The sequence below is a fragment of the Lathyrus oleraceus genome, chromosome 7, assembly GCF_024323335.1.
Source record: "Lathyrus oleraceus cultivar Zhongwan6 chromosome 7, CAAS_Psat_ZW6_1.0, whole genome shotgun sequence".
Lineage (NCBI taxonomy): Eukaryota > Viridiplantae > Streptophyta > Magnoliopsida > Fabales > Fabaceae > Lathyrus > Lathyrus oleraceus.
The window spans coordinates 217,783,895-217,808,133 of record NC_066585.1 but is presented as its reverse complement, the minus strand read 5'-3'; the positions used below and the strand labels follow the sequence as shown (position 1 = coordinate 217,808,133).

The following is a 24,239-nucleotide window of genomic DNA, read 5'->3' as shown; positions in this document are numbered from 1 at the left end:
AAAATGTCTGAGCCCAGGCTCGAACTGGGCACCTCTAGTGTGTGAGACTAGCGTGGTAACCAACTGCACCACCCAAACACTTATTATTATACAAATCAAAACCTCAACCGTTCTTACAGAGGCAAAGGGATCCAATGTCATGAATGCAAATGTTTTGGACACATTCAAGCTAAATGTCGATGTTTTTTAAGGAAACAACGAAAAAGTTACAATGTCATCAATGATAATATATATCTATATCTATATCTATTTATCTATCTATCTATCAATCTATCTCTCTCTCTCTCTCTCTCTCTATATATATATATATATATATATATATATAATATATATATATATATATATATATTATATATATATATATATATAAATATATATATTGTGACGTTCATTACTAACATCAAAGACATGCAAGGTGTTAGAGATACTGGTGAGCCATTAAATTAAAAGAATATGTGTGTTACTCTTATGTAGAAAACATAATTCACAATGTTAAGTAACAAGTCTTTATATCATGTGAAACATAACATTTAGGGTAGAGCCGATTTCTTTTCGTTTTTTATAGTTGAACAATCTTTCTTGCCTCTCATTATCATAATGATGCCCATCATTGTTCGAGTGCATATGTTTTTATTTTTTCTAAAAAAAATGTCAGAGTCCAGGTTTGAATTGGGGACCTCTAGTGTGTGAGACTAGCGTGATAACCAACTACACCACCGAGACACTTATTATTATACAACTCATAACCTCAACCGTTCTTACAGAGGCAAAGGGATCCAATGTCATGAATGCAAATGTTTTGGACACATTCAAGCTAAATGTCGATGTTTTATAAGGAAACAAAGAAAAGTTAAAAAAATTGTGTGACGTTCACTACTCACATCAAAGACATGCAAGGTGTTAGAGATAATGGTGAGCCATTAAATTCTCTTTTATAGTTGAACAATCTTTTCTGCCTCTCATTATCATAATGATGCCCATCATTGTTCGAGCCCATATGTTTTTATTTTTTCAAAAAAAAATGTCTGAGCCCAGGTTCGAACTGGGGACCTCTAGTGTGTGAGACTAGCGTGATAACCAACTACACCACCCAGACACTTATTATTATACAAGTCAAAACCTCAATCGTTCTTAAAGAGGCAAAGGGATCCAATGTCATAAATGCAAATGTTTTGGACACATTCAAGCTAAATGTCGATGTTTTATAAGGAAACAAAGAAAAAGTTACAATGTCATCAGTGATAATATATATATATATATATATATATATATATATATATATATATATATATATATATATATATATATATATATATATAGTCTTTATATCATGTGAAACACAACTATTAGGGTAGAGCCGATTTCTTTTCGTTTTTTATAGTTGAACAATCTTTCTTGCCTCTCATTATCATAATAATGCCCATCATTGTTCAAGTGCAGATGTTTTATTTTGTAAAAAAAAAATGTCAGAGCCCAGGTTCGAATGGGGACCTCTAGTGTGTGAGACTAGCGTGATAACCAACTACACCACCGAGACACTTATTATTATACACCTCAAAACCTCACCGTTCTTACAGAGGCAAAGGGATCCAATGTCATGAATGCAAATGTTTTGGACACATTCAAGCTAAATGTCGATGTTTTATAAGGAAACAAAGAAAAAGTTAAAAAATATTGTGACGTTCACTACTCACATCAAAGACATGCAAGGTGTTAGAGATAATGGTGAGCCATTAAATTCTCTTTTATAGTTGAACAATCTTTCCTGCCTCTCGTTATCATAATGATGCCCATCATTGTTCGAGCCCATATTTTTTATTTTTTTCAAAAAAAATGTCTGAGCCCAGGTTCGAACTGGGGACCTCTAGTGTGTGAGACTAGCGTGATAACCAACTACACCACCCAGACACTTATTATTACACAAGTCAAAACCTCAACCGTTCTTAAAGAGGCAAAGGGATCCAATGTCATAAATGCAAATGTTTTGGACACATTCAAGCTAAATGTCGATGTTTTATAAGGAAACAAAGAAAAAGTTACAATGTCATCAATGATAATATATATATATATATATATATATAATATTATATATATATATATATATATATATATATATATATATATATATATATATATATATATATATATATATAGTCTTTATATCATGTGAAACACAACTATTAGGGTAGAAACGATTTCTTTTCGTTTTTTTATAGTTGAACAATCTTTCTTGCCTCTCATTATCATAATAATGCCCATCATTGTTCAAGTGCAGATGTTATTATTTTGTAAAAAAAAATGTCAGAGCCCAGGTTCGATTTGGGGACCTCTAGTGTGTGAGACTAGCGTGATAACCAACTACACCACCGAGACACTTATTATTATACAACTCAAAACTTCAACCGTTCATACAGAGGCAAAGGGATCCAATGTCATGAATGCAAATGTTTTGGACACATTCAAGCTAAATGTCAATATTTTATAATGAAACAAAGAAAAAGTTAAAAAAATATGGTGACGTTCACTACTCACATCAAAGACATGCAAGGTGTTAGAGATAATGGTGAGCCACTAAATTCTATTTTATAGTTGAACAATCTTTCTTGCCTCTCATTATCATAATGATGCCCATCATTGTTCGAGAGCATATGTTTTTATTTTTTCCAAAAAAAATGTCTGAGCCCAGGCTCGAACTGGGCACCTCTAGTGTGTGAGACTAGCGTGGTAACCAACTGCACCACCCAACCACTTATTATTATACAAGTCAAAACCTCAACCGTTCTTACAGAGGCAAAGGGATCCAATGTCATGAATGCAAATGTTTTGGACACATTCAAGCTAAATGTCGATGTTTTTTAAGGAAACAACGAAAAAGTTACAATGTCATCAATGATAATATATATCTATATCTATATCTATTTATCTATCTATCTATCTATCTATTCTCTCTCTCTCTCTCCTCTCTCCTCTCTCTCTTCTCTATATATATATTATAATATATATATATATATATATATTGTGACGTTCATTACTAACATCAAAGACATGCAAGGTGTTAGAGATACTGGTGAGCCATTAAATTAAAAGAATATGTGTGTTACTCTTATGTAGAAAACATAATTCACAATGTTAAGTAACAAGTCTTTATATCATGTGAAACATAACATTTAGGGTAGAGCCGATTTCTTTTCGTTTTTTATAGTTGAACAATCTTTCTTGCCTCTCATTATCATAATGATGCCCATCATTGTTCGAGTGCATATGTTTTTATTTTTTCAAAAAAAAATGTCAGAGTCCAGGTTTGAATTGGGGACCTCTAGTGTGTGAGACTAGCGTGATAACCAACTACACCATCGAGACACTTATTATTATACAACTCAAAACCTCAACCGTTCTTACAGAGGCAAAGGGATCCAATTTCATGAATGCAAATGTTTTGGACACATTCAAGCTAAATGTCGATGTTTTATAAGGAAACAAAGAAAAAGTTAAAAAAATATTGTGACGTTCACTACTCACATCAAAGACATGCAAGGTGTTAGAGATAATGGTGAGCCATTAAATTCTCTTTTATAGTTGAACAATCTTTTCTGCCTCTCATTATCATAATGATGCCCATCATTGTTCGAGCCCATATGTTTTTATTTTTTCAAAAAAAAATGTCTGAGCCCAGGTTCGAACTGGGCACCTCTAGTGTGTGAGACTAGCGTGGTAACCAACTGCACCACCCAAACACTTATTATTATACAAGTCAAAACCTCAACCGTTCTTACAGAGGCAAAGGGATCCAATGTCATGAATGCAAATGTTTTGGACACATTCAAGCTAAATGTCGATGTTTTTTAAGGAAACAACGAAAAAGTTACAATGTCATCAATGATAATATATATCTATATCTATATCTATTTATCTATCTATCTATCAATCTATCTATCTCTCTCTCTCTCTCTATATATATATATATATATATATTGTGACGTTCATTACTAACATCAAAGACATGCAAGGTGTTAGAGATACTGGTGAACCATTAAATTAAAAGAATATGTGTGTTACTCTTATGTAGAAAACATAATTCACAATGTTAAGTGACAAGTCTTTATATCATGTGAAACATAACATTTAGGGTAGAGCCGATTTCTTTTCGTTTTTTATAGTTGAACAATCTTTCTTGCCTCTCATTATCATAATGATGCCCATCATTGTTCGAGTGCATATGTTTTTATTTTTTCAAAAAAAAATGTCAGAGTCCAGGTTTGAATTGGGGACCTCTAGTGTGTGAGACTAGCGTGATAACCAACTACACCACCGAGACACTTATTATTATACAACTCATAACCTCAACCGTTCTTACAGAGGCAAAGGGATCCAATGTCATGAATGCAAATGTTTTGGACACATTCAAGCTAAATGTCGATATTTTATAAGGAAACAAAGAAAAATTTAAAAAAATATTGTGGCTTTCACTACTCACATCAAAGACATGCAAGGTGTTAGAGATAATGGTGAGCCATTAAATTCTCTTTTATAGTTGAACAATCTTTTCTGCCTCTCATTATCATAATGATGCCCATCATTGTTCGAGCCCATATGTTTTTATTTTTTCAAAAAAAAATGTCTGAGCCCAGGTTCGAACTGGGGACCTCTAGTGTGTGAGACTAGCGTGATAACCAACTACACCACCCAGACACTTATTATTATACAAGTCAAAACCTCAATCGTTCTTAAAGAGGCAAAGGGATCCAATGTCATAAATGCTAATGTTTTGGACACATTCAAGCTAAATGTCGATGTTTTATAAGGAAACAAAGAAAAAGTTACAATGTCATCAATGATAATATATATATATATATATATATATATATAGTCTTTATATCATGTGAAACACAACTATTAGGGTAGAGCCGATTTCTTTTCGTTTTGTATAGTTGAACAATCTTTCTTGCCTCTCATTATCATAATAATGCCCATCATTGTTCAAGTGCAGATGTTTTTATTTTGTAAAAAAAAATTTCAGAGCCCAGGTTCGAATTGGGGACCTCTAGTGTGTGAGACTAGCGTGATAACCAACTACACCACCGAGACACTTATTATTATACAACTCAAAACGTCAACCGTTCTTACAGAGGCAAAGGGATCCAATGTCATGAATGCAAATGTTTTGGACACATTCAAGCTAAATGTCGATGTTTTATAAGGAAACAAAGAAAAAGTTAAAAAAATATTGTGACGTTCACTACTCACATCAAAGAAATGCAAGGTGTTAGAGATAATGGTGAGCCATTAAATTCTCTTTTATAGTTGAACAATCTTTCCTGCCTCTCATTATCATAATGATGCCCATCATTGTTCGAGCCCATATGTTTTTATTTTTTCAAAAAAAAATGTCTGAGCCCAGGTTCGAACTGGGGACCTCTAGTGTGTGAGACTAGCGTGATAACCAACTACACCACCCAGACACTTATTATTATACAAGTCAAAACCTCAACCGTTCTTAAAGAGGCAAAGGGATCCAATGTCATAAATGCAAATGTTTTGGACACATTCAAGCTAAATGTCGATGTTTTATATGGAAACAAAGAAAAAGTTACAATGTCATCAATGATAATATATATATATATATTATATATATCTATATATAATATATATAATAATATATATAATATTATATATATTATATATATATATATATATATATATTAATATATATATATATATATATATATATATATATAATATATATATATAGTCTTTATATCATGTGAAACACAACTATTAGGGTAGAGCCGATTTCTTTTCGTTTTTATAGTTGAACAATCTTTCTTGCCTCTCATTATCATAATGATGCCCATCATTGTTCGAGTGCATATGTTTTTATTTTTTCAAAAAAAAATGTCAGAGTCCAGGTTTGAATTGGGGACCTCTAGTGTGTGAGACTAGCGTGATAACCAACTACACCCACCGAGACACTTATTATTATACAACTCATAACCTCAACCGTTCTTACAGAGGCAAAGGGATCCAATGTCATGAATGCAAATGTTTTGGACACATTCAAGCTAAATGTCGATGTTTTATAAGGAAACAAAGAAAAAGTTACAATGTCATCAATGATAATATATAATATATATATATATATATATATATATATATATATATATATATATATATATATATAATATATATATTATATATATATATATATATATATATATATTATATATATATATATATATATATATATATTAATATATATATATTATATATATTATATATATAGTCTTTATATCATGTGAAACACAACTATTAGGGTAGAGCCGATTTCTTTTCGTTTTTTATAGTTGAACAATCTTTCTTGCCTCTCATTATCATAATGATGCCCATCATTGTTCGAGTGCATATGTTTTTATTTTTTCAAAAAAAAATGTCAGAGTCCAGGTTTGAATTGGGGACCTCTAGTGTGTGAGACTAGCGTGATAACCAACTACACCACCGAGACACTTATTATTATACAACTCATAACCTCAACCGTTCTTACAGAGGCAAAGGGATCCAATGTCATGAATGCAAATGTTTTGGACACATTCAAGCTAAATGTCGATGTTTTATAAGGAAACAAAGAAAAAGTTAAAAAAATATTGTGACGTTCACTACTCACATCAAAGACATGCAAGGTGTTAGAGATAATGGTGAGCCATTAAATTCTCTTTTATAGTTGAACAATCTTTCCTGCCTCTCATTATCATAATGATGCCCATCATTGTTCGAGCCCATATGTTTTTATTTTTTCAAAAAAAAATGTCTGAGCCCAGGTTCGAACTGGGGACCTCTAGTGTGTGAGACTAGCGTGATAACCAACTACACCACCCAGACACTTATTATTATACAAGTCAAAACCTCAACCGTTCTTAAAGAGGCAAAGGGATCCAATGTCATAAATGCAAATGTTTTGGACACATTCAAGCTAAATGTCGATGTTTTATAAGGAAACAAAGAAAAAGTTACAATGTCATCAATGATAATATATATATATAATATTATTATATATATATAATATATATTATATATATATATATAGATATATATATATATATATATATATAATATATAGTCTTTATATCATGTGAAACACAACTATTAGGGTAGAGCCGATTTCTTTCGTTTTTTATAGTTGAACAATCTTTCTTGCCTCTCATTATCATAATAATGCCCATCATTGTTCAAGTGCAGATGTTTTTATTTTGTAAAAAAAATGTCAGAGCCCAGGTTCGATTTGGGGACCTCTAGTGTGTGAGACTAGCGTGATAACCAACTACACCACCGAGACACTTATTATTATACAACTCATAACCTCAACCGTTCTTACAGAGGCAAAGGGATCCAATGTCATGAATGCAAATGTTTTGGACACATTCAAGCTAAATGTCGATGTTTTATAAGGAAACAAAGAAAAAGTTAAAAAAATATTGTGACGTTCACTACTCACATCAAAGACATGCAAGGTGTTAGAGATAATGGTGAGCCATTAAATTCTCTTTTATAGTTGAACAATCTTTTCTGCCTCTCATTATCATAATGATGCCCATCATTGTTTGAGCCCATATGTTTTTTTTTTCAAAAAAAAATGTCTGAGCCCAGGTTCGAACTGGGGACCTCTAGTGTGTGAGACTAGCGTGATAACCAACTACACCACCCAGACATTTATTATTATACAAGTCAAAACCTCAATCGTTCTTAAAGAGGCAAAGGGATCCAATGTCATAAATGCAAATGTTTTGGACACATTCAAGCTAAATGTCGATGTTTTATAAGGAAACAAAGAAAAAGTTACAATGTCATCAATGATAATATATATATATATATAGTCTTTATATCATGTGAAACACAACTATTAGGGTAGAGCCGATTTCTTTTCGTTTTTTATAGTTGAACAATCTTTCTTGCCTCTCATTATCATAATAATGCCCATCATTGTTCAAGTGCAGATGTTTTTATTTTGTAAAAAAAAAATGTCAGAGCCCAGGTTCGAATTGGGGACCTCTTGTGTGTGAGACTAGCGTGATAACCAACTACACCACCGAGACACTTATTATTATACAACTCAAAACCTCAACCGTTCTTACAGAGGCAAAGGGATCCAATGTCATGAATGCAAATGTTTTGGACACATTCAAGCTAAATGTCGATGTTTTATAAGGAAACAAAGAAAAAGTTAAAAAAATATTGTGACGTTCACTACTCACATCAAAGACATGCAAGGTGTTAGAGATAATGGTGAGCCATTAAATTCTCTTTTATAGTTGAACAATCTTTCCTGCCTCTCATTATCATAATGATGCCCATCATTGTTCGAGCCCATATGTTTTTATTTTTTCAAAAAAAAATGTCTGAGCCCAGGTTCGAACTGGGGACCTCTAGTGTGTGAGACTAGCGTGATAACCAACTGCACCACCCAGACACTTATTATTATACAAGTCAAAACCTCAACCGTTCTTAAAGAGGCAAAGGGATCCAATGTCATAAATGCAAATGTTTTGGACACATTCAAGCTAAATGTCGATGTTTTATAAGGAAACAAAGAAAAAGTTACAATGTCATCAATGATAATATATATTATATATATATATATATATATATATATATATATATATATATATATATATATATATATATATATATATATATATATATATATAGTCTTTATATCATGTGAAACACAACTATTAGGGTAGAGCCGATTTCTTTTCGTTTTTTATAGTTGAACAATCTTTCTTGCCTCTCATTATCATAATAATGCCCATCATTGTTCAAGTGCAGATGTTTTTATTTTGTAAAAAAAAATGTCAGAGCCCAGGTTCGATTTGGGGACCTCTAGTGTGTGAGACTAGCGTGATAACCAACTACACCACCGAGACACTTATTATTATACAACTCATAACCTCAACCGTTCTTACAGAGGCAAAGGGATCCAATGTCATGAATGCAAATGTTTTGGACACATTCAAGCTAAATGTCGATGTTTTATAAGGAAACAAAGAAAAAGTTAAAAAAATATTGTGACGTTCACTACTCACATCAAAGACATGCAAGGTGTTAGAGATAATGGTGAGCCATTAAATTCTCTTTTATAGTTGAACAATCTTTTCTGCCTCTCATTATCATAATGATGCCCATCATTGTTCGAGCCCATATGTTTTTATTTTTTCAAAAAAAAATGTCTGAGCCCAGGTTCGAACTGGGGACCTCTAGTGTGTGAGACTAGCGTGATAACCAACTACACCACCCAGACATTTATTATTATACAAGTCAAAACCTCAATCGTTCTTAAAGAGGCAAAGGGATCCAATGTCATAAATGCAAATGTTTTGGACACATTCAAGCTAAATGTCGATGTTTTATAAGGAAACAAAGAAAAAGTTACAATGTCATCAATGATAATATATATATATATATAGTCTTTATATCATGTGAAACACAACTATTAGGGTAGAGCCGATTTCTTTTCGTTTTTTATAGTTGAACAATCTTTCTTGCCTCTCATTATCATAATAATGCCCATCATTGTTCAAGTGCAGATGTTTTTATTTTGTAAAAAAAAAATGTCAGAGCCCAGGTTCGAATTGGGGACCTCTTGTGTGTGAGACTAGCGTGATAACCAACTACACCACCGAGACACTTATTATTATACAACTCAAAACCTCAACCGTTCTTACAGAGGCAAAGGGATCCAATGTCATGAATGCAAATGTTTTGGACACATTCAAGCTAAATGTCGATGTTTTATAAGGAAACAAAGAAAAAGTTAAAAAAATATTGTGACGTTCACTACTCACATCAAAGACATGCAAGGTGTTAGAGATAATGGTGAGCCATTAAATTCTCTTTTATAGTTGAACAATCTTTCCTGCCTCTCATTATCATAATGATGCCCATCATTGTTCGAGCCCATATGTTTTTATTTTTTCAAAAAAAAATGTCTGAGCCCAGGTTCGAACTGGGGACCTCTAGTGTGTGAGACTAGCGTGATAACCAACTGCACCACCCAGACACTTATTATTATACAAGTCAAAACCTCAACCGTTCTTAAAGAGGCAAAGGGATCCAATGTCATAAATGCAAATGTTTTGGACACATTCAGGCTAAATGTCGATGTTTTATAAGGAAACAAAGAAAAAGTTACAATGTCATCAATGATAATATATATATATATATATATTATATATATATATATATATATATATATATATATATAGTCTTTATATCATGTGAAACACAACTATTAGGGTAGAGCCGATTTCTTTTTGTTTTTTATAGTTGAACAATCTTTCTTGCCTCTCATTATCATAATAATGCCCATCATTGTTCAAGTGCAGATGTTTTTATTTTGTAAAAAAAAAATGTCAGAGCCCAGGTTCGATTTGGGGACCTCCAGTGTGTGAGACTAGCGTGATAACCAACTACACCACCGAGACACTTATTATTATACAACTCAAAACTTCAACCGTTCATACAGAGGCAAAGGGATCCAATGTCATGAATGCAAATGTTTTGGACACATTCAAGCTAAATGTCAATATTTTATAATGAAACAAAGAAAAAGTTAAAAAAATATGGTGACGTTCACTACTCACATCAAAGACATGCAAGGTGTTAGAGATAATGGTGAGCCACTAAATTCTATTTTATAGTTGAACAATCTTTATTGCCTCTAATTATCATAATGATGCCCATCATTGTTCGAGAGCATATGTTTTTATTTTTTCCAAAAAAAATGTCTGAGCCCAGGCTCGAACTGGGCACCTCTAGTGTGTGAGACTAGCGTGGTAACCAACTGCACCACCCAAACACTTATTATTATACAAGTCAAAACCTCAACCGTTCTTACAGAGGCAAAGGGATCCAATGTCATGAATGCAAATGTTTTGGACACATTCAAGCTAAATGTCGATGTTTTTTAAGGAAACAACGAAAAAGTTACAATGTCATCAATGATAATATATATCTATATCTATATCTATTTATCTATCTATCTATCTATCTATCTATCTATCTCTCTCTCTCTCTCTCTCTCTCTCTCTCTCTCTCTCTATATATATATATATATATATATATATATATATATATATATATATATATATATATTGTGACGTTCATTACTAACATCAAAGACATGCAAGGTGTTAGAGATACTGGTGAGCCATTAAATTAAAAGAATATGTGTGTTACTCTTATGTAGAAAACATAATTCACAATGTTAAGTAACAAGTCTTTATATCATGTGAAACATAACATTTAGGGTAGAGCCGATTTCTTTTCGTTTTTTATAGTTGAACAATCTTTCTTGCCTCTCATTATCATAATGATGCCCATCATTGTTCGAGTGCATATGTTTTTATTTTTTCAAAAAAAAATGTCAGAGTCCAGGTTTGAATTGGGGACCTCTAGTGTGTGAGACTAGCGTGATAACCAACTACACCATCGAGACACTTATTATTATACAACTCAAAACCTCAACCGTTCTTACAGAGGCAAAGGGATCCAATGTCATGAATGCAAATGTTTTGGACACATTCAAGCTAAATGTCGATGTTTTATAAGGAAACAAAGAAAAAGTTAAAAAAATATTGTGACGTTCACTACTCACATCAAAGACATGCAAGGTGTTAGAGATAATGGTGAGCCATTAAATTCTCTTTTATAGTTGAACAATCTTTTCTGCCTCTCATTATCATAATGATGCCCATCATTGTTCGAGCCCATATGTTTTTATTTTTTCAAAAAAAAATGTCTGAGCCCAGGTTCGAACTGGGGACCTCTAGTGTGTGAGACTAGCGTGATAACCAACTACACCACCCAGACACTTATTATTATACAAGTCAAAACCTCAATCGTTCTTAAAGAGGCAAAGGGATCCAATGTCATAAATGCTAATGTTTTGGACACATTCAAGCTAAATGTCGATGTTTTATAAGGAAACAAAGAAAAAGTTACAATGTCATCAATGATAATATATATATATATAGTCTTTATATCATGTGAAACACAACTATTAGGGTAGAGCCGATTTCTTTTCGTTTTTTATAGTTGAACAATCTTTCTTGCCTCTCATTATCATAATAATGCCCATCATTGTTCAAGTGCAGATGTTTTTATTTTGTAAAAAAAAAATGTCAGAGCCCAGGTTCGAATTGGGGACCTCTAGTGTGTGAGACTAGCGTGATAACCAACTACACCACCGAGACACTTATTATTATACAACTCAAAACCTCAACCGTTCTTACAGAGGCAAAGGGATCCAATGTCATGAATGCAAATGTTTTGGACACATTCAAGCTAAATGTCGATGTTTTATAAGGAAACAAAGAAAAAGTTAAAAAAATATTGTGACGTTCACTACTCACATCAAAGACATGCAAGGTGTTAGAGATAATGGTGAGCCATTAAATTCTCTTTTATAGTTGAACAATCTTTCCTGCCTCTCATTAGCATCTCCTCTCCTGATCATCAAGAAGAATTTATTGCAAGCTGGTTTATTTCCAGGTTGTGCTGAAAATTGCGATCTCTGTATACTCCGACCCAATGATTGCTTGAAGTTGAGGAATGGTATTCAACGGCTGATGGATGATTGTACAATTCTCTTTGAAAAGATTCCTAAGGTGGAAAACCCTATTGAAGAAATATCTGTGATTGCTAGGTCCAAAGTTCCAGTGAAGATTACCGCTACTAGAGTGTCTGTGAAGATTACTGCTGAGCCCAAGGTAGCTCCCCTAATTATTACTGCACCTGGCCCAGTACCGTATTCCTCAAGAAAAGCCATTCCGTGGAATTATGGAGGTGATGTTTACATCCACGACATAAAGCAAGATGATAATTCTGCTAATCCTAATGACGTTGACATTGTTGGGACTAGTAAAATTACTCGAAGTGGAAGGATCTTCTCTCCAGAAATCTCACCTCCTGCCCCTGAAACTCGAGGAAAGGGACCAGTAATCAATCCTTCTCAGTCAAAGACACCAGTCGAAGTTACTACCGAAGATGTTGCCAAGCAGGAAATGGAAGAAATGCTGAAAATCATCCGTAAGAGTGATTTTGATGTGGTAGAACAGCTAGGGCATACTCCGTCTAAAATTTCGATGTTATCCTTGTTGTTATCTTCTGAATCTCATGCCAATGCGTTGATAAAATTCTTGAAGACCGCTCATGTACCTCAGGAGACATCTGTCGATCAGTTAGAAAATTATGTTGCTAACTTGGCTGTTGATAATGGCATAGGCTTTTCTGATGTTGACCTGGCACCAGCAGGAAAGAATCACAATAAAGCTCTGCATATCTCCATTGAGTGTAAGGGGATCACCTTGTCTCATGTGTTGATTGACAATGGCTCTTCTTTGAATGTGCTACCGAAAGCTGTGATCGATAAGCTTGACTGTAAAAGCATTGAACTGAAACCTAGTGACGTTGTGGTGCGTGCTTACGATGGTGCGAAGAGTGTTGTCCATGGTGAAGTGGTTCTCCCTATCAAGATAGGACCTCAAGTATTCAACACCACCTGTTACGTAATGAACATTCGTCCTGCCTATTCCTGCTTGCTGGGACGCCCTTGGATCCATGGGGCAAGTGTTGTAGCTTCGTCTCTCCATCAAAAGCTGAGGTATCCAATAGAGGGCAAGATTGTCACTGTGTGTGGAGAAGAAGAGTAAATTGTCAGTAGTGTGCATACCTTCAGATACGTCGAGATGGATGGTGAATTCTTTGAGACTCCTTCTCAGTCATTTGAAGTAGTTCCTCCGACCAGTCTTGTCCTTAAGCCAACTTCCCGTGTGCCCAAGGTTATTCGTGCTCCTCCTGCTATGATTTCTCTGAAAGATGCTCAAGCCGTGGTTGAAGATGGTGGTCGTACTGGCTAGGGTCAACTGATCGATGTACCGTACAAGTCTGATAAATTTGGCCTGGGGTTTAGCTCTGAAAAGATAGTCAAAAATCAGATTAATGCTGTAGAAGATGCTGATAGCGATTGCGACTTGGATAGCTGGATTTTCCCAACAATTGGTGACAGACTCAATAATTGGAAGGCTGAAGACACTATCCCGATTTCCTTTCGTCAGGAGTAATTGTTATTGCTTATTTTAGTGTTTCAAATTTTGTAATTTTTATTATGAACAATTGAACTTCTTAAAGCATCGTGTCTATGCCTGGGGCACAATAGCTAATTTGTTAAGGGTTTTGTCATTTTCATAAGCATATTCACATTCAATAAATCAATGGACTTTTTGCATTCAAATATTGCGCTCTTTATCTTTCCTGTCATCTTTCAAATAGGCTATGTTTTCTTACACACACTCACGTAACAAATTGCAGATCCATATCCACTCTGGATCCTGTTGATAATAATTCTGCTACTGTTAACTATGGCTTTAAAAATCCGATCTACCAAGCCGAGGATGGAAGTGAGGAAGATTGCGAAGTGCCTGGAGAGCTTGCCAGACTGTTACTGCAAGAAGAAAAGACTATACAATCGCATGAGGAATCAATTGAAATTGTAAATCTGGGTACTGAAGTAGACAAGAAAGAAGTCAAAATAGGAGCAGGCTTGGAAAACAGTGTCAAAGAAAGATTGATTCAGATGTTACATGACTATGTAGAGATTTTTGCTTGGTCTTATGAAGACATGCCAGGACTGGATACTGATATAGTAGTACATCGTTTGCCGATGAAGGAAGATTGTCATCCTGTTAAGCAAAAGGTTCGTCGCATGCGTCCTGAAATGTCTGAGAAAATCAAAGTCGAGGTTATGAAACAATTTAATGCAGGTTTTCTAGATGTTACTTCTTATCCTCAATGGGTTGCTAATGTGGTACCAGTGCCAAAGAAGGATGGTAAGGTGCGAATGTGTGTAGATTACAGAGATTTGAATAAAGCAAGTCCCAAAGATAACTTTCCACTTCCGCACATTGATGTTATGGTAGATAACACCGTTCAACACAAGGTATTCTCATTCATGGATGGATTCTCAGGTTATAACCAGATTAAGATGGCACCTGAAGACATGGAGAAAACTACATTTGTAACGCAATGGGGCACTTTCTGTTACAAAGTAATGCCATTCGGTTTAAAGAATGCAGGGGCAACATACCAGCGTGCTATGGTGGTTTTGTTCCATGATATGATCCATCATGAAATAGAGGTATATGTGGATGACATGATAGCCAGATCTCATACTGAAGAAGAACATCTCGATCATTTATACAAACTATTTGAGAGGTTGAAGAAATACAAGTTGAGATTGAACCCGAACAAATGCACCTTTGGAGTAAGATCCGGTAAACTCTTGGGCTTTATTGTCAGTGGTAAAGGAATTGAGGTTGACCCGGCTAAGGTGAGAGCTATTCAAGAAATGCCAGTTCCCCGTACAGATAAAGAAGTCAGAGGTTTCTTGGGACGCTTGAATTACATTGCCCGATTTATCTCCCATTTGACTGCTACTTGCAAACCCATCTTCAAATTACTGAGGAAAAATCAAGAGATAATATGGAATGATGAATGTCAAGAAGCTTTTGACAAAATCAAGAAGTATCTCCAAGAACCTCCAATTCTGATGCGACCAGTTGAAGGAAGACCTCTAATCATGTATTTGACCGTGTTAGAAAATTCAATGGGGTGTGTGCTGGGACAACATGACGAGTCTGGTCGAAAAGAGCATGCAATATACTACCTTAGCAAAAAGTTTACCGACTGTGAAACAAGATACTCACTGCTTGAGAAAACTTGTTGTGCTTTGGCTTGGGCTGCTCGCCGACTAAGACAGTATATGTTGAATCATACCACTTTATTTATTTCTAAGATGGATCCTATCAAATATATATTTGAGAAACCTGCTCTCTCCGGAAGAATAGCAAGATGGCAGATGATTTTAACAGAGTATGATATCCAGTATACTACCCAGAAAGCAATCAAAGGAAGCGTGTTAGCTGATCATTTGGCTCATCAAGCAGTTGATGATTACCAATCTATGAATTTTGAGTTCCCTGATGAGGATGTTATGCTTGTTACTGATTATGAAGAACCTGGACCGGATGAAGGACCCGAACTGGGATCCCGATGGACTATGGTTTTTGATGGATCTTCTAATGCATTGGGCAATGGTGTTGGTGTTGTAATTATTTCTCCCAAGGGTTGCCATACGCCTTTCACTGCTAGACTATGTTTTGATTGTACCAATAATATGGCTGAGTATGAAGCATGTATTTTGGGACTCAGAGCTGCTATAGACCTGAGAATCAAGTTTTTGAGTGTGTACGGAGACTCAACCTTAGTAATCAGTCAGATCAAAGGAGAATGGGACACTAAACATCCGAATCTCATCCCTTATCGAGAGCGGGTGTTGACATTAATCCCATACTTTGAAGAGATTACATTCGAACATATTCCACGAGAAGAGAATCAGTTGGCAAACGCATTGGCTACCATGTCATCTATGTTCAGAGTCAGATGGGACAATGAAGCTCCCATGATCACCATTGAACGATTGGATGAACCAGCATATTGTTATGAACTTAATGCTGATGAAGTAGAAGAGAAACCTTGGTTCCACGAAGTAAAAAGATATTTAGAAACTCAGGAATACCCTGAAGGGGCATCCATCAATGACAGAAAATTTCTGAGGAAGTTCTCCGCTAAATTCTTTTTGAGTAATGGAGTATTATACAAACGTAATCATGATTCGACTTTGCTTCGCTGTGTGGATAAAAAGGAAGCAGAAAAGATTATGGAAGACATGCATGACGGTATTTTTGGGACTCATTCTAGTGGACATACGATGGCCAAGAAGATTCTGAGATCAGGGTATTATTGGTCTACCATGGAAGCTGATTGCCACCATCACTCCAGAACTTGTCACAAGTGCCAGATCTATGCGGACAAAGTACATATACCTCCTGCTCCATTGAACGTGTTGACAGCCCCTTGGCCCTTTGCAATGTGGGGCATTGATATGATTGGAGAGATTAAACCTACTGCTTCTAATGGACATCGTTTCATTCTTGTTGCTATTGATTACTTTACGAAGTGGGTAGAGGCAGCCTCATTTGCTTCTGTCACCAAGAATGTGGTGGCACGGTTCATCAAGAATAGTCTTATTTATCGGTATGGCATCCCTGAAAGAGTTATCACTGATAATGGTACTAATTTGAACAACAAGATGATTACTGAACTCTGCACGCAGTTCAAAATAAAACACCATAACTCTTCTCCGTACCGGCCAAAGATGAATGGCGCCGTAGAGGCTGCTAATAAGAATATTAAGAAGATTATACAAAAGATGACAGTAACATACAAAGACTGGCATGAGATGTTACCATCTGCTCTTCATGGTTATCGCACTTCAGTACGCACTTCGACAGGGGCAACTCCTTTCTCTTTAGTCTACAGAATCGAAGCCGTTTTACCAGTGGAAGTTCAGATTCCATCTCTAAGAATTATGAAGGATGCGGGCTTAAATGAAGATGAATGGATTCAGACTCGACTCGATCAGATAAATTTGATTGATGAAAAGAGACTTGCGGCTGTTTGTCATGGAAAGATATATCAAAAGCGCATGACCCAAGCATTTAATAAAAAAGTCAAGAGACAGGTGTATCAAATTGGCGACTTGGTGATAAAGCGTATCATTCTACCACAAGGTGATCCTAGAGGCAAATGGACTCCCACCTACGAAGGGCCATTTGTAGTTAAGAAGGTATTCTCTGGTGGAGCCATGATGCTTGCTACAATGGATGACGAAGATTTCCCGCATCCCGTGAACGCGGACATAGTTAAAAAATACTATGCATAAAAGAGACCCGCTAGGTCAACATATCTAGGAAAAAGTAAGGGCATCCCGGCGAACCAAAAGGGTTCGGGCAAAAATTAGGGATAAACATATAAAAATGTACACCCGGCAAGTCGGAAACCTGAAAAGGCGGCTTGGGCAAAAAAGGGTAACCTGGTGGACTGAAAGCCTGAAAAGGCGGTCCAGGCAAAAATTAGGGATTAAAGTGTATGACTATGTCCCGTTCTCGGCCAGCTTCACCAAAGTCAAAGGGACTGAACAAGCCAATCACTTCTATCCGACAACAAGGGATGAGATGCTTGAAGACATAATAGCAGTAGCAGAATTTAAATCCATAGGACTTTTCCTCATAGCTGTTTTTTTTCTTTGCTTTCTTGACAATTTCCTCTTACTAGGATTTCTGTCTCCTTGTATTAAAATTGCCTGTTTATAGGCCCTCTTTCAAAATCAATTCAATCTTACTTGCTCCGTTTTGTTTGCATAAAAGTCCATTGATTTAATTCGATATTAATATATGCATTTGAATATGATTGATGTTTACCGAAAATACATGCATAAAATAGAAATAGCAATTACTAAAATACTTTAGGATCGAGGATAAGGTCTAACCATGCTTTCCAACAAATCCGGTTGCAAATCCTGTTCCCCAGCAAAACCAGTTATTCCCAGAAGAAATTGACACTACTAGACAGACTGGTCATCTTTGTTATCCCCAGTCAGGTTCTGTTGAATATCTCTACCATCAGACCGAAATCAAATATCCCCAGCTAAGAAAGGGTCATCAATACAAATGTCTCCAACCAGAATATCGAGATTTATTTTCCCATGGCAAAAATTTTCAGACGCATAATTCACTCATACGTCATTTCATAGCATATGCATGCATGCAATGTTCGCATTTATTTTCAAGAGCATAAAACATCTCATGCATCATAACATGGCATGAGGCTAACTTTTGTTTCAGGTTAATTATCCTCCTGATAGAGTCAAAATAAAGATTCATTCAGACGGATATCTTTATCGATTACATTCAAGATTCAGATATAATCCATATGAATATTCATTCTGACAAGCATTCTGATATCCTCCTAATGATGGCATCTTTAAACCCATCCCAGACAATTATTGCAAATACAACATATACAAATATTATCAGATATAGCCTAACATACGGCTCATTCTGATTCAGCCTAGCATATGGCTCCTTCAATTGTTCCAATACGGTCTAGCGTACGACCCATTTGGATATTCATCCCCTCAGATACTGCCTAGCATACGGTACATTCTGAAATGTAGTCTAGCATATGACTACCCCTTTTATCCGCAGATACAGCCTAACGGACGGCTCATTCTGCTACTCAGATACGATCTAGCGTACGATCCATTCTGATTTTTTTAATCCCAAATACAGCCTAACGGACGGCTCATTCTGCCCCTCAGATGCTACCTAGCATACGGTACATTCTGAAATGTAGTCTAACATACGACTACTTTTTATCTCAGATACAGCCTAACGGACGGCTCATTCTGCAACTCAGATACGATCTAGCATATGATCCATTCTGATCTTTTATCCCCAGCAGCGTATGACCCATTCTGATCCGTACCTCCTCAGGTTCAGCTCACCCTAATATCACCTAATACAGTCTAGCGTACGACTCAGTGTGACACCCATGTCTTCAGATATAGTCTAATATACGACGCACTCTGAAGCTCTCATCATCAGACTTTCTGGATGGCATCTTTAAGCCCATCTCCATCAAGGCTATCTTTTAATTAACAAGTGCAAATTTTCGGGGCATTCTAAGTGTTCAATAATCTTCCACCTCCAGATCACGAATGGCGTACATACCATTCTAATTCTCTCGGTTTAAGAATATTGAACAGGGGCAGCTGTCATACCCCAAAATTTATCTGTTAATTTTTATGATACTTTCAACAGGTTCAAATGGGGTCTATTCATTTTCAAAGCATTAATCTCAAAGGAACAAAGATCCAGCGCGCGGGTTACCAAACCCAGAAGATGACCTGAACTGTCATGCTCGCTAGGCGAGCAAAACCTTCGCTAGGCGAAGCCCACGCTTCCTCCTTCGCTCCAGCGAACCTTGTTGATTTTGCTACTGGAATGCTCGCTACCTGCTCGCCTAGCGAGTAAGTACTAGCTATGCTTTTATCCAAGTCTGGGAGTGTTCGCCAGAGCCTCGCCGAGGGCTCGCCTAGCGAACCCTTCGCTACTTCACTCGCCTAGCGAGCCTACGGATATACCAGAATATTTTGGGCCTGAATTGCCTTCATTCTGAGCCCACCAAGCCACAAAAATTAGCTATAAATTCCAGAACTTCATTTGAAAAAAGGGAGATCGGAAAAACAACGGAGAAAACCCTAGAAGCTAATTCAGAGCAGCCTCCACATACCCTGAAGAGAACTCATCGGCACAAGGGTTACCTTCACCAACCCTATCAGGCATAAACCCTAAGATTGCTCTGCAAACCCAACGGCGCAACTCAATCTCGTTCGATCCCTCCAATCAGGTTTGCCCTATTCCCACTACTCTATGCTCCTAATTTGAAATTGCTAAATGTATGAGGCATTTTGATTGAATTTGGAAAGGCGGATATCGTTAGGTTTTTGCATGTGGGTTTAGATGTGCATGAATGTGTAAAACAATACTTTGAATGTTCAATCACGTAATTTCTATAATGGATGTCATAGGGTTTGAGGTTTCTGAAATCATACTGTTATCAAAGAAGAACCCAGAACCCGCAGTCGTTCGCTAGCACCTCGCTAAGCGAAACGTAGCGAGGGTTCGCCAGGCCTTCGCTAGGCGAGGCAGTAGCGAACATGACAGTAGTTGGTTTTTTTTCTATTTGCATTCTGATCTGTTCTGTATTTGTTTGACATGTTTTCTATTGTATTTGCACGCTGTTTGCCTGACACTATTATTGCTATGATTCTTTTGTTCGGTGCAACTCTGGATTGCACCCCATCCCGTTATTCTAACATGCTTGCTGAGTTTTTGTAAGGGCTCCGATGACTCTTGAAGAGATAGCTTGGCATTCCACTTTATTTGTGGGATATCATCGTGGAGATTTATTCTGATTACTTGGCTAATTACATTGCCTTCGAATACGTGATCTTATCCCTCTCTTTGTTGCCTTACGATATTATGGTCATGTCCCGCGAATGTGGGGATACCCTTAGCAAAGACCCTTTCGATTAAATCATCATCAATCCTAAACAGATAAGTCATAGTCCCTTCGATCAAAAGGTCAATGTCCCTACAAGATAAATCATAGTCCCTCGAACGTTGCCTTCGAATATATGACCTTGTCCCTCGAACGTTGCCTTCTAATATATGACTTTGTCCCTCGATGACCCTTCGTTGTAGCCTACGATTAAATGATGATCGTCCCTTCGAATGCTAAGGTATCCTTACAAATGTTGCCTTCAATGACCAATCGACGGCCCCACGATGTCCCTTTACATCCAAAGGATAAGACTACTTACTTCTCAATAGTAAGGACAGTTTTACCCTCCTAAGGATAGGAAATACCTATAAAGACCTTGGTTAGGTATAACTCTTAAATGCTTGCTCACAGCTTAAAATACTTTTCACACCTCACACTTTTCAAAACATCTTTTAGAAAATCACCACATGGTATACATTCGCACCAGAATCATCGCCGAGATATATTTTTCTAAACATCTTTCAAAATCAAACGAGATAAACACTTTGTATACATTCGTACAAGAATCATTACAAATTTAAACTCTCCTTTCAAAATATTTTCTAAACACACCACATTTCTCAAACACTTTCTCAAACAAGGAAAACATAAGTGAGTTAAGCAATTAAGAGCCCATGGATAACCATGGATACAAAGGGTGCTAACACCTTCCCTTTGTATAATGTACCTCCCGAACTCAAAATCTAATCAAGGTCTTTCCTGTTCTTTTCCGCCTTTCCTTATTGGATAAAAGAAAAGTCGGTGGCGACTCTTGCTATCCGCAACATTGCTTTTCAAAGCAAAAACACAAAGTCAGTTCACCGTATCACAGAACTGGCGACTCTGCTGGGGATCTTAAAAAGAGAGGTTACCTTAAAGATAAGATCACTTACTTTAAAGTAAAAAATATTGTTTACATAGGTCGACCCTTACAACTGCTCCACATGGACCACTTTGGCACATATAGAACTGTAATTCTTGGTGGTATTATCTATGCCCTTGTAGTTGTGGATGGATACTCTCTTTATACTTAGACATTATTCTTATATTAGAAAAAAGATGTGTTTTCTGCCTTTTAAAAACTAGCCATGGTTATCCATAACGAAAAAGGAGTAAGCATTGCATCCATTAGAAGTGATTATGGTGGAGAATTCCAAAAGGAGGAATTCTAAATTTTTGTAACAAGGACGATATTTTGCATACTTTTTCCACTATATAAACTCCATAACAAAATGGGGGTAGTCAAGAATAAAAATAGATCTCTAGAAGAGCTTGTAAGGAAGATGCTCATTGAGACAAATCTTCCAAAATACTTTTCGGCCGATGCAGTAAGCCTTGCTTGCTATGACTGACTCTCTCCTTTATCTAACTGTATCCCATCATGATATCATGTTTGTTGTGTGTATTTATGCTTATTTTCTAGCATCCCCAAAAGTATCACATACCAACGTGGTTAAACGCATCCTGAGACATCTTCATGGCATATAACAAATAGGTTTATGGTACCCCAAGGGAGCAAATTATTACTTAGTTGGGTACACTAATTCCAATGTTACTGGGTGTAAATTGGATAGAAAAAATATTATATGTAAGTGTCACTTACTTAGGAACTCAGTTATCTCCTAACATAGGAAGAAACAAGCAAGGGTCGCGTTATCCATTGCTGGGGCATAATATGTTGTTACGGGTAGTTGTTTCTCATAAATTATTTGGATGAAACAACAATTCAGTGATTATGGTGTTAATCTTAAAGTTGTCCTGATAAGATGTGACAACACTAGCGTAATATTGTGTCTGACATCTTGTCATCCGAAGAAAAGAATTACAATTAGCATCAAAGTAGACACCTTGTTCTGTTTGAGCGTGCTTTAGTATTGTTATTATGCTTAAGATGGAGAATGCCAATGAAGAAGGATAAGTTAACCGACCAACGATTATTGATGTTACTAAGAATTTCAAAAGGTTATAGCTGAAGACCAAGTCAAATTTTATATTGAAGAAAATCTCATGCTTGTTAATATCTTGAGAAAGGTCATGAGAAGAGTATATCTGAGATATGAGAATAATGTCTCTACCAATGTCCAAGACAATTAGCAACAAAATTTCAAGAGTTGTAACTTTCATCGTAAAAGAAAAATGGTGAAAGACAAAACCTCAACCGTTCATACAGAGGCAAAGGGATCCAATGTAATGAATGCAAATGTTTTGGACACATTCAAGCTAAATGTCGATGTTTTTATAAGGAAACAAAGAAAAAGTTACAACGTCATCAATGATAATATATATATATATAACTATTAGGGTAGAGCCGATTTCTTATCGTTTTTTATAGTTGAACAATTTTCTTGCCTCTCATTATCATAATGATGCCCATCATTGTTCGAGTGCATATATTTTTATTTTTTCAAAAAAAAATGTCTAAGCCCAAGTTTGAAATGGGGACCTATAGTGTGTGAGACTAGCGTGATAACCAACTACACCACCCAGACACTTATTATTGTACTTTCTTATTATAAATATGCTCTACTAAGACATTAACATTTTAAAAAAAATTGAAAATGCATTTTTTATGTAGCAAAAATATCTCAAAAAATTACACATATAAAATTAAATACCCTAAGAAAGAAATAGAAAATCGTATAGAGAAACAAATGATCTAATCCAAAATCATTCACCTTCTAAAAAAGAAGTAGATGAATCTTTCATATGCGATAAATGTGACATTAAGATGAAATTTGCGATCTTCAAAAAACCACTTGGCAGTTTCCTAAAGGAAGAGATAACTTGAATATTATATTGGGAAACCAAAGAACTTCCTATAATATAGTCGGTCTTGGCTATGATCCTAATAATAATAATAGTAAGAACTTCACTAATATCTGCAGTGCTAAATCTACATCTCATTGCAAAAACTTAAAATGCAACTAATGTAATAAATAAGATCATATCACTATGTTTTCTTTCATTAGAAAAAACTTATGAAAGCAAACAAAGACATCTTCCTTCATACTTTTATAAAAAAAACATTTTAAGCGTAAAATGAAAAATATTTCTGCATCATCACATACTTATGTTTCTGATATAAAATCCAAATATGAGAATATTTATGAAACTATCAATAAAGGACCTAAATAGACATAGTATAATAGCTCACATCCACATGGACCACTTAAGCAAATTGGTCT

The 24,239-nt window shown here is 35.7% G+C and overlaps 15 non-coding genes across 15 annotated transcripts; all 15 read right to left on the bottom strand.

Moving 5' to 3' along the window:
* Positions 1–4: 4 nt before the first annotated feature.
* Positions 5–78, bottom strand: TRNAV-CAC (transfer RNA valine (anticodon CAC)). The gene has a single exon. It is a non-coding gene; the product is annotated as a tRNA-Val (tRNA).
* A 944-nt stretch (positions 79–1,022) lies between these two features.
* Positions 1,023–1,096, bottom strand: TRNAV-CAC (transfer RNA valine (anticodon CAC)). Its single transcript has one exon. It is a non-coding gene; the product is annotated as a tRNA-Val (tRNA).
* Positions 1,097–1,834: 738 nt separating this feature from the next.
* On the bottom strand, positions 1,835–1,908 carry TRNAV-CAC (transfer RNA valine (anticodon CAC)). The gene has a single exon. It is a non-coding gene; the product is annotated as a tRNA-Val (tRNA).
* Positions 1,909–2,673: 765 nt separating this feature from the next.
* Positions 2,674–2,747, bottom strand: TRNAV-CAC (transfer RNA valine (anticodon CAC)). The gene has a single exon. It is a non-coding gene; the product is annotated as a tRNA-Val (tRNA).
* A 913-nt stretch (positions 2,748–3,660) lies between these two features.
* TRNAV-CAC (transfer RNA valine (anticodon CAC)) lies at positions 3,661–3,734 on the bottom strand. Its single transcript has one exon. It is a non-coding gene; the product is annotated as a tRNA-Val (tRNA).
* Positions 3,735–4,615: 881 nt separating this feature from the next.
* Positions 4,616–4,689, bottom strand: TRNAV-CAC (transfer RNA valine (anticodon CAC)). The gene has a single exon. It is a non-coding gene; the product is annotated as a tRNA-Val (tRNA).
* A 696-nt stretch (positions 4,690–5,385) lies between these two features.
* TRNAV-CAC (transfer RNA valine (anticodon CAC)) lies at positions 5,386–5,459 on the bottom strand. The gene has a single exon. It is a non-coding gene; the product is annotated as a tRNA-Val (tRNA).
* A 1,340-nt stretch (positions 5,460–6,799) lies between these two features.
* TRNAV-CAC (transfer RNA valine (anticodon CAC)) lies at positions 6,800–6,873 on the bottom strand. Its single transcript has one exon. It is a non-coding gene; the product is annotated as a tRNA-Val (tRNA).
* A 752-nt stretch (positions 6,874–7,625) lies between these two features.
* On the bottom strand, positions 7,626–7,699 carry TRNAV-CAC (transfer RNA valine (anticodon CAC)). Its single transcript has one exon. It is a non-coding gene; the product is annotated as a tRNA-Val (tRNA).
* Positions 7,700–8,384: 685 nt separating this feature from the next.
* TRNAV-CAC (transfer RNA valine (anticodon CAC)) lies at positions 8,385–8,458 on the bottom strand. The gene has a single exon. It is a non-coding gene; the product is annotated as a tRNA-Val (tRNA).
* Positions 8,459–9,215: 757 nt separating this feature from the next.
* On the bottom strand, positions 9,216–9,289 carry TRNAV-CAC (transfer RNA valine (anticodon CAC)). The gene has a single exon. It is a non-coding gene; the product is annotated as a tRNA-Val (tRNA).
* A 685-nt stretch (positions 9,290–9,974) lies between these two features.
* TRNAV-CAC (transfer RNA valine (anticodon CAC)) lies at positions 9,975–10,048 on the bottom strand. The gene has a single exon. It is a non-coding gene; the product is annotated as a tRNA-Val (tRNA).
* Positions 10,049–10,772: 724 nt separating this feature from the next.
* TRNAV-CAC (transfer RNA valine (anticodon CAC)) lies at positions 10,773–10,846 on the bottom strand. Its single transcript has one exon. It is a non-coding gene; the product is annotated as a tRNA-Val (tRNA).
* Positions 10,847–11,785: 939 nt separating this feature from the next.
* TRNAV-CAC (transfer RNA valine (anticodon CAC)) lies at positions 11,786–11,859 on the bottom strand. Its single transcript has one exon. It is a non-coding gene; the product is annotated as a tRNA-Val (tRNA).
* An 11,610-nt stretch (positions 11,860–23,469) lies between these two features.
* TRNAV-CAC (transfer RNA valine (anticodon CAC)) lies at positions 23,470–23,543 on the bottom strand. Its single transcript has one exon. It is a non-coding gene; the product is annotated as a tRNA-Val (tRNA).
* Between the last annotated feature and the right edge of the window lie 696 nt (positions 23,544–24,239).